Source organism: Anastrepha ludens, chromosome 3 (assembly GCF_028408465.1).
Source record: "Anastrepha ludens isolate Willacy chromosome 3, idAnaLude1.1, whole genome shotgun sequence".
NCBI lineage: Eukaryota > Metazoa > Arthropoda > Insecta > Diptera > Tephritidae > Anastrepha > Anastrepha ludens.
This window is the reverse complement of record NC_071499.1, coordinates 132874081-132887466: the sequence shown is the minus strand read 5'-3', so window position 1 is coordinate 132887466 and position 13386 is coordinate 132874081. Positions and strand designations below refer to the sequence as shown.

General features: G+C 37.5%; 1 protein-coding gene across 5 annotated transcripts in view; it reads right to left on the bottom strand.

Moving 5' to 3' along the window:
• The window catches only part of LOC128859355 (mucin-2), an 89197-nt gene that overhangs the window by 12080 nt on the left and 63731 nt on the right, over window positions 1-13386 (bottom strand). Inside the window, exons 1-2 of one of the 5 annotated variants that reach the window (XM_054096314.1) lie at window positions 5753-5867; window positions 2753-2845 (exon numbers count right to left, since the gene is read on the bottom strand). The gene's annotated coding sequence lies outside the window, so the exon portion shown is untranslated. Of the gene's footprint in view, window positions 1-2752; window positions 2846-3008; window positions 3120-4666; window positions 4859-5752; window positions 5868-13386 lie in introns of those variants that run through there. The other 4 variants (XM_054096316.1, XM_054096312.1, XM_054096315.1 and 1 more) reach the window with 4 other exon arrangements.

The following is a 13386-nucleotide window of genomic DNA, read 5'->3' as shown; positions in this document are numbered from 1 at the left end:
TATGTAGTATTTATATAAAAAAAAATACCAGTCTAACGGTTAGACGCGAAAGAAGTGAAACCTTCCGTAAAACAAACTGAGAGAGAATGAGACGAAAGCAGCATTAGGAGCGGGATAATTATAGGTTCATTATAATATTGCTATAAAGTTCATATTTTATTTTCTTCATTTTATTATTATTCATCCTCAATGTTTTCAATTTCAACAAATGATACGAGTGGCTTATGATAGCTAAAATATGATACAAATGCTTTGGTTTCGATGTTGTCAACATATCTTTGAAATACCGCGTCAATTGTTGTTTTTGATCGTGTTGTCGATTCAGTGCGATTGTTACACATTTTTAAATTGAATGTTGTATTGAGAAAGTCAATTTAAGGAACCGCTGTGTCCAATGCAAAATTTAAGTTAAAATCGCCACTTAAAATCATTGGAACTTTATCGTAATCCTTTCTCCGCGATACTTCTGGTGTATACTTTATTAAATTTTCGTGAATGAATTCCGTGATGCTATTTATTGATTGATTCGGTGAAATATAAATTTCCACAATTAAAACTGTTTTTCCATTGCTCAATCTGGTTTCGCATGCACATATTTCTCCCACTTTAGAGGGCTGAACAGGCAGTGATTCTAGTTGCTGTGCATTCACATCTATCTGTGGAGTTACAATACGAACACCGTCATTTTGATTGTGGTATATTGCAACACCGCCTGCAATTGCGGTAAATATTTAAAAATGAAAATATTTACGAATGTAAAAAAACGGACGCAATACAGAACACGCGGTTGCTATTATGAGCGTCGTAACGCGTATATTACACAGACGTACTAACATACACACAAACATTCGTAGGACGCTTGGCCTAAGCAAGTATTAGGTAGTTTAGTATAGGTATACGTAATGCCTTCTCGCTAACCGTGGATCCGTAATACGCAGGCGCGCACACATACGTACTAGCATACTTACAAACATACGTACGTATGACGCTTGAACTAAACACCAAAGCAAGTAATAGGCAGTGTAGTATACATACTACAATACTCACTATACTAGCGTGGCTCAGCAGTACGCAGCCACACACATATACGTATATCAACATATAACGCTTCCTAGTGTCGATTTTTCGTTTCACCGAGTCTCAAATCACTCCCAACGATTCTAACGAAGTTTTCACTTTAAAAACAAATTTATATTTATAATATATATTCAAAAATATACACATACATGGTTTCTCAGGATGTTTCTCTTTATCTTGCGCACACCTTTCCGAACGTTGGTATTTCAGAGACAAAATCTTTCCATGCTTCGATGGCTGTATTAAACGCTCTCTCCTAACTGGTCCGGTGAATTTACATTCTACTACCTACGCAAAGTTGTTCACTTTGTAGAGAAATATCTATGTAAACGATTAAATGAATGCATCAAATTTTATTTTGCTATTTTTAAATATGAAAAAAATATTCCAATTTCAAAATTCGTATTACTGTATTTCACAAACTTTCAAACATCCCTCGTAATGTCCATTAGAAATGATAAGCCATAATGGTTAATGTGAAAAATGTTCACAAAACTGGTGAAAATGCAACCCCAGTTGTTTAGAAAAAAGTAAAAAATAAATTGAAAATCTCGTTTGGATAAGCCGACACAACTCTAAATTTGTTGGCCAAGAAAATGTGCCACGCTATAAATCATAAGAACGCAAATTAATCCTCCAATAGCGCGCGGTAAATATAGTAGAAAAAGTAAAGTAAATTTTTATGTGACTTTCTTTTTAATGCCTATAATATCAAACAAATATTTATTTGTACTCTATACTGCGGGCTTCTATATTATATTTATGAATAAATAAGTTTACTTCGAATAAAACGCAAAAACGAACGGCACGTCTCGTTCGTTCCCTTAAATATTTATAATGCAATTCTCAAACTGTTATTTGAATAAAAAAGCCAAAACAAATTGTATATATATTGTATATAAGTCTCCGTCAGTGAGTTGTTGCTCTTTCACTATAGACTCCATATTAATCGAAAGAAATGTTAAGCGTACTTCGCCAAATACTCCAAACTTCAGATTCAACAAATGAACGACACTTGGTAACCATAAACAACTTTTACATTATTATGGACATGCCACAATAATAACAATGTACTTGGTCAGCCATAGTAAACAAATACAAACAGCAGCTCGGGCAACAGCAAAAATTATTATAACAATCACAATAATAAAAGTTATAAACTCGTACTACAATGGTGGCAAAGTGGCACGCATAATTAAGGTGGCCCATACGAGGATTTTAGCCGCATTGAACCCAGAAATATGTGTCTTCTTTCCATTTATAATTTGTATTGTTGTTTGCGTGCGTTCTTATTGTTGTGGATTATTCGTATGAATGTGCGAACGTGAACACGGCTTATTTGTGAAGCCTCGTCGTGCCGCACTGCGCCGGCAATGACTTGCTGCTGCTGGATGGCTGTGAGATAAGCTGGCGGATCATGTTGATGATAGCAGTCGGTTGAGTGCTTGCGGAATGATATGCACGCCGGCAAGTCGTTCAACTCTGACCACCTTTGGTTGCGTTACTTTTTTGTGCCATCGAAGGCAGCGAATATTTGTGTTAATCATTATAATTATGGTACACACTATTTTTATCACACACACTCGCGCGAGCTTAAGCACCAATTTCTATTTCTTCGAAATTGCTGCTATATAATTTTTAGTATTTAAATTAAATATTCAATTTCCTAGCATACCTTTAAGTGCTTTTTCTGTTCAGTTGGAATTTATGGCGCCTTATTTCGTGGTTTCCCGACAATTTCTTCTTATTTCTTCATTCAGTGAATTGCCTGCAAGTAAAAGAAATTGCAATAAAATAATTACTCGAGTAATTATGATATGTTTTTATTCTGTTCTCTGGAAGGAAAATACTCGTAAAACGTACGTTTTCCATATTGTATAGTTTTGATTATATAAAATTCCTGAGTGTTTCAGTCATGTGCCAGTTTTTACCTTTTTGTATGTGTGGGTATTTATTATATGTGCCGTTATGGTACCCCTCGATATCTCTAAAGTTCGCTCAAAATCTAATCAAGCGCAATTGATACTTGTTTTACAATAGTCACAGTTAAATGACTTCTAGATATGGGGCATTGTATGAAAAATAAGAGTTGAAAAGAATAAATATTTGTAAGCTCAGAATCTACATTGTAAAAAGCGGACCTTCAATTGAAATGCCAAGCAGTCCGCTGGCGCGACGATAACGAAAAACACGCAGAAAACACATTACTAGAGAAGACAACAGAAAGTTAAAGACGAGTTCGTGATAAAAACGCGACAGAGCAAGTAAGTATTCGATCCAATAAAAATAAATTAACACGTTTTTGAAGTGATATTCGAGCGTGGAAAGTTAGGCATTTATTTGCAAAGCGATTGCGTACATTGCTAAAATCGACAAGCACTTGAGAAGACGAAGCGCACGCTAAATAGATACAAATAACAATAGATGGAGGTGGGGAAGAGAGACGTTGCCAGCGATTAAATACACCCGTGGAAGCTAATATGGTTGTCGCTCTATTTATAACTATTCTCGACTTCTGGAAATAAATAAATAAATATAATAAAAAACGCCTGAATGCTATGAACGAGGTTAACTATTATCTACCAGGGCGTTGATAGAAGTTTAAAGCAAATATTTGAGAATATGGTCAGGTTCACAACCGCCCACAATAGTCGACGAAGGAGAAGTACTTCTAATTTTTTTCAAGAAGCGGCTGATACTCAGCGGCTGTTAAAAAATAAAGTCGATACATATTTGTTTTTCCATTTTTTTGGAGTAAGAAGCAGAATTTAAATCTATCAAGACCATAAGCGCCCGGCTATTATCTTTGTTAGGCGTATGGGATGGGTATGGAATCACGTAGAAGTGCACAACGGTTGCAGAGTTGTATTTTCCAAAAGACTGTGCCAAAAATTAGCGGAAATCTACCGTTATCTTCCGTCCTTTGTTGTAGCAATTAATGGCAAATTTTATCAGACGGACGCCCATAATTGGACTTTAATTGCGAAAGGCAACCAAAAAGAAAAACACTATTATTCACACTTCGCGTATACATACATATTATATATCACCGCATAGCCAAATTACGTTGACTCAAGACTGTAAGTGTTGGTATTTCAATCAGAATTTTATTTTCAGATGTTTACATATAAAATAAAATCTACGTTTCACGCGCATATGTACTTACATACAAGCACACATACACATATAAATATTATTATTTTTATTTAGAATACTTGCAGGGAGTTATGCAGAAAAACCAAAGTTACAAATATAATATTTTTAATGAAACGCATTCAAAAGCTTGCGTTGTTATTGGTCTTTCATATTACGGCATTCATAGAAGTTTAGTTAAGTAGTTTAGTGCAATAATTTTAGTCTCATTTGCAAATGCGTAGTTTTCCCACACTCAGCCAATGTGTTAAATTCAAACAACTCTGCTTGCCTTTTTTCCTGACTTTATTGGCCTCTTCCACTAACTGTATTTTTATTTTTGCTTTCCTCGGTGACTTATGTCTCCACTAATTCTTTATGTGACAAATATTCACCAATTTTTCTGTTTTTTTATATTTTTTATTCTCCCATAAGAATTGCAATTTATTGTACTAACAATGGCAGCTTAATTTCCGCGTTTTGCACTGACATCCACTATTTCCTGCTTGTTTATATTGGAAGTCTCTGTGCGATGGTTTTCTTAAAGTGAGTAGCTTTAAAAGCAGCGACGAAAAACGTCGTTGAGTTCGGTTGAAAATTCCGTAAACGACTGACTAAGCGATAATACCCTGACTAACATTTGCCGCTGACTTCAGCCTCAAGGTATAGCGCCGACTTTAACGCCACCGTCTGTTGTACGATAACAGTCGCTCTCTAATTTGAGCACAGGTGTACAAAAGCACCTGCTTACCAACACTTGAATGTACCAACGTGCAGGAAAGGCGGTTGGTGCGTGGGAGCAGCGAAGGCGTAGCAATGCCTGATAACATAATATTCTTACTCGACTGCGGCGTAAGCGTCACAGAACCTCACAATATAGTACCGTTCTCGTGCATACGCTAGCGCTCCACCGCGGCCGCGACAGTCGCGAACTACTCCACTACTTTCATTTTCGGGTGCTCAAAAGTGTGCTTTCCATTTGTCTGATATGATCTGAGTTCTGCATACAAACTCTATTTTTTAAGAAATCTAGGTATTCTATTCCTCTTCCTCCTCTGCAAGTTACTTGTTTTTATCGCTGCTCACGTATGTTCACGTATGCCGTGTATTTGTTTTTGTATGCTTGTTGATGCCTAACTGGTTTATCAGCGAAGCTGTTTTTGTGCTTCGATACGCGCCAAACTTATCTTATCAAATGACACAACAGCGATATGCGAGCAAGATCGCTTTACCCCTCAGTACTCAGTACTCTTTTTTCGATTTTCATTGCAAGCAAAAATTACAGCAGACCGCGCGTGTTTATATGGTAATCATTTTGTTAATGCTGTTGGCATCTGTAGAGCTTTGCGAATCATTTTATCGGAGAGGGGAACTAGAGGATGTGCTCGGTACAGTAAGGGTGCACTGTAAACGGCCTTCAGACCGCCCTAACCTGCTCAACATAGAAATGTGAACAGAGAGCTAGGAGGATAAAATGTTGTTGGAAAATATAGTTTTACTAGGTTGGCAAAATGTTTTATTATGCAAATAAAAAAATACTCACTCGTGTTTTGTCTGCTGATTTACAAAATCTACCACTTCGTGAGCAGTTTATATGTAAATACTTGTATATGTATGCAGTATGTAAACCGAATAGAATTTCACAACCGATCCAAACGAGGTCTAAAATAAAACTGCATTCTTTTTGCTGTTTGAGAAAAACTTTAACAGAACTAAACTGAAATGCGTTTGGGTGGCGCTCGCCTAGAAATATCGGCGCAGCCATTCCTAATGACATATTTACTTAACCAAAATATGCAAGCATTGCGTGTGTGTGAGTGATTTGAAAATTGACGAACAAATATCTTAAAGTAGGTTGTAATGCTCACTTAATTCATTACCGCAGACGGAAAAGGAGCGGTGTGCTACCATTTTTGGCAAGTATTACGCGCCGTGGTTTAAGAAATTCTTTACTGGTTAGGCAATGGTGCTTTTATTGCACATACACGTGTAAATAAATACTAGAAGCTTTTATCTAAGGAAGCTCCACCCTTGTTTGTAGGTTGCTTTGCTTGGCAATCAGAAGAAGCGGTCGCGCACCTGTCAGCCATCAATCAGAGGATGGGGGCGCTGATGAGCTCATCAACGAGGCAATGTACTGGCTTTTGACACAATGATGCCACGCCACGCCTAGCTTATCGCGTGGTTGCTTTGTTTGGGTGTCTTACTTCAGCTAGACATTTGTTACTCACTGCACTTTTGTTGTGCTCATGCGTGTTTATTTATTACCAATAACAGCAGTTAATGGCAGCAAGCGATTAAGCTTCTGTTGCACGTACGCAACACACAGCGTGAAAATTTCGCTTAAGTGCGGCCTTCTGTTTCTGCTGGTCGTTGGTATGGCGGTTTCGCGTTTTATTATTGACAATTTAATGCGCATACAAAGTATGTCAAAACGCTTGTCTTTGTTCAGAAACTGGGGGGCAGCTCGCAAGCTGCTGTGCTGAGCGATTGCGCTTGACGCGTGCTTTTACGCTTTGTTTGTTTGTTAGCCATTTTACACGGTTACGCAATTGCAACTGCGGCCTAAAGTGACAATTGGGTAATTAACAGTTATTGCCGTTAAGCAATCGTACACAACCCGCAGATGAAATCACCCGAGGGTGATGTTGTAAAGTGGATTTGTGTGAGAATACCAATCAGTTGGTCTGAGCTCGATGCGCACAGTGAATACACAACATCAAATGAAACAAAATCTTTAGTATCCCTGTAAAGGTTTATTCTCATGAGCCTCCAGCCTTCTCGCCGTGAAAACCCAACCCCCAAAACCATTTGCCGTTCGGAAGACCTAAACGACTTGAATACTAAGGAAATCAATTGTTGAGGGGAAGGACACACAAGGAAAGAGCGTGTGGAAGGGTTTACTGCTGAAATGTGAGACCTTTGTCTGCATTGGGGCTTCCACTGCTTGCGTTCGCGCACTACTGAAGGCAACTCAGGGTTTTGCTGTATGGGTTTGGGTAAGTCCTGGAAGATGGTAGATCTTCATTACTCATCATTTCCAAGAGATTTTGACTAATTTGCTATTTTTATATCAACTCACACACGCGCGTATTGAACGTAAATTTTATTTGTGTGATTTCATTATTCCCGCACGCAAACTTTATTTATTCATTCATTCAAAAATTTCTTCGTTGAATACCACAACAGTGATTCATTGCCTTTCTAAGGTGACATTGACGAACGGGGCACACCCCCATCATCCATTCCTGGGCAATTCAGTTTATCACTCAAAAGTTGACTAAATCGCTTTTGCATTGGTGGACTAGAGGGCTGAAGGGCGCTGGTACCTATGGCCAAATTTAGTGTTGGCTAATCAATTAATATTTGTGGCTTTTTATCGCCGCACGTATAGTGAAGTGGTTGTTTAGCTGTTGTTGGTTTTGTGATGCTAGTAAGATAGTTGCCACTATATTTTCTTATCACGTCAAAGCAATCGAAACAATTTTCCGTTTTTTTATTTTCATTTTCTGCGCTTTGTTTCTACACTGCAGTTCTTGTATGGTTTTCTTTTTTGTTGTTATTGCCGCAATCGTTTGGTTTGTTGCTTGAGTTTCCTGAATGTAAACAACTTTTGTTGTTTTAAGTCTTTTTTGTGGTTTTTGGCCGCTTTTCGAGTTCGTGCCTGAGTCGCGTATTGACTGTCTAGCTCCGTTTTTTGGGTGCGTCCCAGTAACGGCAGCCGCAACCTTAACTTTGGCAATGCGCCTGAGATTCTTTTGTGGGCCAATAGCCAAGTACGGCATGTAGCGTCGTGCAGCGTTTGTTTGTTTGCAGAATTAGAAATTGACTTTGCTTTGTCTTTGCTATGATGCACTGATTCTCACACCACATAGAGGCGTAAAATGTGAAAATCTGAAAACCGCGCTAAGAAATTTAAAGAAAAGTGAAATGCGTAACAAAGAAGCGATGAAGTATAAAACCGCAAAGAAATTCAATGCAGTGAGACTGAAAAGTAGACAGTATACCTACAAGTTGAATCAGCAGCGAAATTAAAGCGGGACCAGTCAGTGGCAAAAAATCATACTCTACTGCCCCCGAGATACGCTAATGCCATCAGTGTATGCCATCACTCAGATGCTAAGCTGTGTTTTGCAGTGATAATGCTTTCCACGCTTTGGCGCTCTGGCATTCGATGGCCTCGATTTGCTGCAGCAAATATTGTTCGAATGACGAACATACATATACAGAAACTGATAAACGACTACATAAAGAAAAATGAGAATATTGAGGAAAAGTAGCGCGAAATCGTGCCGAACTCTCACAGATTGGCGATCTTGTGAAATGCATTCAAAAGAAATGTGGAATGCTTACTAAAAATAAGCAGGGGAATGTATAAGTACAAAATTCAATAAAAAGTAAACTTTGCAAACCACATACAAACAGATTGCAAATTTGGAATAATGGCAAACTGAACTATGCAGACGCCGCGGATGAAGTTTTCGAAATATGTATGTTCATATACAAAGCAGTTTTTCTTTCAAAGATAAAAAGAAAACAACTTTCAACGTTTCAAGAAAGCATAAAACAAAATATATTGACAAGAAGTAAAACTGAAACTATTTATAGCTAAGGGCCGATTACTAGAAGCGGTGAATTTTTTGTATGCATTTCCGTTACTTGAGAATTGCAGCCTTCTTGTCAGTGGCGGCACTAGGCGTCGGCGACGTCGGCCACCGCCGACGACCTCGCGTCTGAGGGGGCCTCGCAGATAAGAGTTACCTATTTATTTTCGTTTCGCCAATCATCCTGGCTTTGCCTTTATGAGCGTTTTCACACACACTGCCCGACACGATATCTTTATTGGGTGAAAATATTTGTAAGTAATGAGTATGGCATTTATCATTTATTTATTGATTGAATTCATGGGTGCAGCTAAACCTATGAATGCAATAAATAAATCAGTTATACGTGCAAAAGATCTTAGTTTAGCATATATACAAACATAATGTGTGTGTGTCCTCTTCATTATGAGCGTCCAATGCCAATATCGAGCGCTCGATTTCGCGCACGCCGCACGAGACTCTGGACGGGGAGTCCCCGTGTTGTTTAGTTTATTTATCTATATTTCATTTGTCTGTGAGAGTAGTTTTCTTCATACGGCAACTGGCAGACTCGCAAGCGCAAAGTTTCTTTTTATTGTATTGTAAAGTCATCACCCCGACGTTCTAGTGGATAAAAGTTTTACGTTATTTGTTATTAATTTCATACCTTATGTTAAGGTAAGTCAACATCAACTTTTTAACGACTTTAACGATAGTATCTTACAACCCAAGGCCAGAAAGTTGGATTTCCTGGCGGGTGTGAGATGGTGGCCGAGAAGAAGCCGAGCCGGCCACGAAAGTCTTGTAATCCGCTAGAGCGCGCTGCAGCTCGAGCAGGCCTCAAAAGTCGCTCTTCCTGGAGTCAAATGCGGCCAGACACACCGTACTTTCGGCAGAGTGATCAAGAAAAATTATTTCGTCAAAATCAATAGTTACCTATACCTTTTATAAGTCGTAAATTCTCGTAATATTAGTAAAGAAATAGATTCATATTTATATTTACCTAGATAAGTAAAGTACCTACCTCCTTATTTTTAAACTTGCGCTAGTGTTTTTTCTCGAAATAATAGAAATATTTCGCCTCCCGACCAATGCCTTCAAGTATATTTTGTATGCGTCAAAATTCGTAACAATTATTTTCACAGAGTTCTTTTTTCATACATACCTACATCTCTTGCGGTGTTCCTACAATAAGTACAAAATCATATGAATGAATAGGTACCTACAACGAATTATTTCACTTCTCCATAGAAAGACCTTGCTTATAATAAGTTTCTTCTGCATTACGTATTCAAAAAAATAAGTAGGTTGGTGCTACTTACCTTTGCCTTCTTAATAGTGACTATAAAATAAAAATATTCGGATAAAGTGCAAATACCATTGAGACCATAGGCCCGCGACTGATCAAGGTGGCGCTCTTAGGGGAGGCCAATATCCAGCAGTAGATGCCTACCGGTTGAGATGATGATGATACAAATTGGCAGCTGACTCGTAAATTTTGTATAGTCGTTTTCTTTTCATTTCCGACAAAAAGTTTGACAAAAAATGTTCCGGGTATGTATCGTAATCCATGGTTTTCGAATTTTCACTTTATCCAGGACCTCCCTGTGTAATAATCATCAACCAACTCTTATAATCTGTATCCTGTAACATTGCGTTCTGACCAAACTGAACTAAAAAATATTTAAGGTTATCATGTCTGGAGGACCCTCTAGAGACAGAGATGTAGGGAGAAAATGGAAATCCGGTGCGTCAAAAAGAAAAAGAAAGGCTCAAACGGTTATATCCAACCAAGCTCTGAGTTCCAGTATGATATTTCTTAAAAAGCCCTCTTCAGGTGCCACTGCTTCAGAGTCACGTGATGAATCTTTATTTTCTGAACCAGAATCAGCTACATAGTTCAATGAAACCTTTAGTCAAATTTCTGATACAACTTTACCTTCAACATCGAGTGAATCTGCTGTGACCCAAATTTCTGTGTGAGTCAGAAAATCAAGAGCAAGAAGTTCATTTAAGCGAACCATTAATAGACCTAGATCCGGGGAAGTGGGTATTGCCACTAAATGATGCGCAGCGCCATCTCTTAATTTAAAAGGGTCCCGATCAAGACCTAGAGAAATCTGATGAAATCCGGTGCGTCAAAAAGAAAAAGAAAGGCTCAAACGGTTATATCCAACCAAGCTCTGAGTTCCAGTATGATATTTCTTAAAAAGCCCTCTTCAGGTGCCACTGCTTCAGAGTCACGTGATGAATCTTTATTTTCTGAACCAGAATCAGCTACATAGTTCAATGAAACCTTTAGTCAAATTTCTGATACAACTTTACCTTCAACATCGAGTGAATCTGCTGTGACCCAAATTTCTGTGTGAGTCAGAAAATCAAGAGCAAGAAGTTCATTTAAGCGAACCATTAATAGACCTAGATCCGGGGAAGTGGGTATTGCCACTAAATGATGCGCAGCGCCATCTCTTAATTTAAAAGGGTCCCGATCAAGACCTAGAGAAATCTGATGAAAATTACCCAAAAGGCCAAAGTAAAAGACATTTTTCTAAATTTCATTATACTAGAAAATTGAGTAACGGCGAAACGCAACATCGCAGATGGTTAACTTACTCCATGTCTCAAGATAAAGTTTATTGCTTACCATGTAGACTTTTTTCACATTTGCAGACACAGATAGTAAAAGAAGGTGTTGTGATTGGAAGGATCTGAGTCGGATACTGCAAAGACATGAACAAAGTCAAGGACACATGGAGTGAAGAATCAAACACGGTAAAACAATAGATAAGGATGACGAGAGATTGATTAGGGAATCCCAAAAGCATTGGTATAATTTGTTTGAAAGATTGATAGATATAATAAACTACTTGGCCTAACACAATTTGGCATTTAGAGTTCATCGAGAATCCTTGAAATTGAACAATAGTAAAATTTGTGGCAATTTTCTAGACTTAGTTAAGTTGTTATCTAAATATGATCCGACATTACGGGAGCATATGCAACGTATTAATAAAAAACAACTTAATCAACATTATCTGAGCCACGATATCCAAAACGAGTTAATTACCTACTTTAATGTCTAAATAAGTTATTAACGAAAATATATACACAGGGTTAAACAAGCAAAATACTATGCCATCTTGCTCGATTGTACCATGGACGTAAGGCGTGTTGAACAAATGTCAATAATATTAAGATTTTGCAATTTGTCAACTGGCGCTGTAGAAGAACATTTCATTGGGTTTATTGACGTCGCAGAAACAACAGGAGAGTATTTAACAAAATCAATATTGCAAGAACTGGAAAGAAATAATCTAGATCTCCAAAACTGTCGAGAACAGTGATATGATAATGGCGCCAATATGGTCGGAATTAGAAAAGGTATCAGAACAAGAATACTCAATATAAATCCAAGAGCATTCTTCACACCATGCGGATGCCACAATTGGAATTTACTTTTGATAGATGCAGTTAACTCTTCAACGACAGCCAAAACATTTTTCGGCTTTATCAATAAAATCTATGTGCTGTTTTCAAAGTCAAGGAAGCGTTGGGCGATAGTAAAAAGTAAATTAAAATTGACTTTACAAACTCTGTCTGAAACGAGGTGGGAGAGTAGAATCGGAGCAGTAAAAGCAATATTTTTTCAATTTAATGATGTCATCGAATTTGTGAATGAACTGAAAAATAAAACTGATGATTCCGAAACTCTAAGCGACTGTGAAGCAGTCCTAAAGGAAATGTTAACTTTTGATTTTATTGTTGCATTACACGTGTGGTATGAGGTTTTGCTACGTGTAAATAATATAAGTAAACTATGGCAATCGGTTCAAGTCAACTTGCAAGTCGCTATTGATACTTTACGTTCATTTTGTAGCTAGATTCAAGAATTTGAATCAGGATTTGAAAAAAGCGTAACAGAAGCTAGATTATTTGTGGAGAAAAGTACTTATGAAATTCAGTCTCAATTTAAGGAAAAAAGAATAGCCAGGAAAAAACGAATGCTTAGTTACGAACATACTGATGAACCAGTTGAATCTCCTGAAATACAGTTCAGAGTTATTTATTTTAACACAATGGTATAATATGCTATAATAGTCTATACCGAATGTCGATTTACAGCGCTCAATGAATATTTTGAACAATTTGGTTTTATTTATGATATCAATTATTTGAAATCTATGCCAAAAGAGGATCTTCTCAAACATTTGACTGATTTAGGTGCAACACTTCGGGAAGACGAAAACAGTGATATACAGCCTTTTGAACTATATGAAGAGCTTCAGCTTTTAAAAACTAATTCACTAGACTCTATCAACGACGCGAAACAACTCATCCAATACATTTTAGAAAATAATTTAGAAGAAATATATCCAAATGCTTATATTACAATTAGAATCTTGCTCACAGTTCCGGTCAGCACAGCTTCCGCTGAGAGAAGTTTCTCAAAGTTGAAATTGATAAAAACCTATTTGAGAAGCACAATGAGCCAAGACAGACTATCCGCGTTATCAGTTCTGTCAATCGCAGCTGAAATAGCGGCTAAAAGCCGAAAAGTTCGACTATTTTAATTTTTGTGTGTAATTATTTTTTG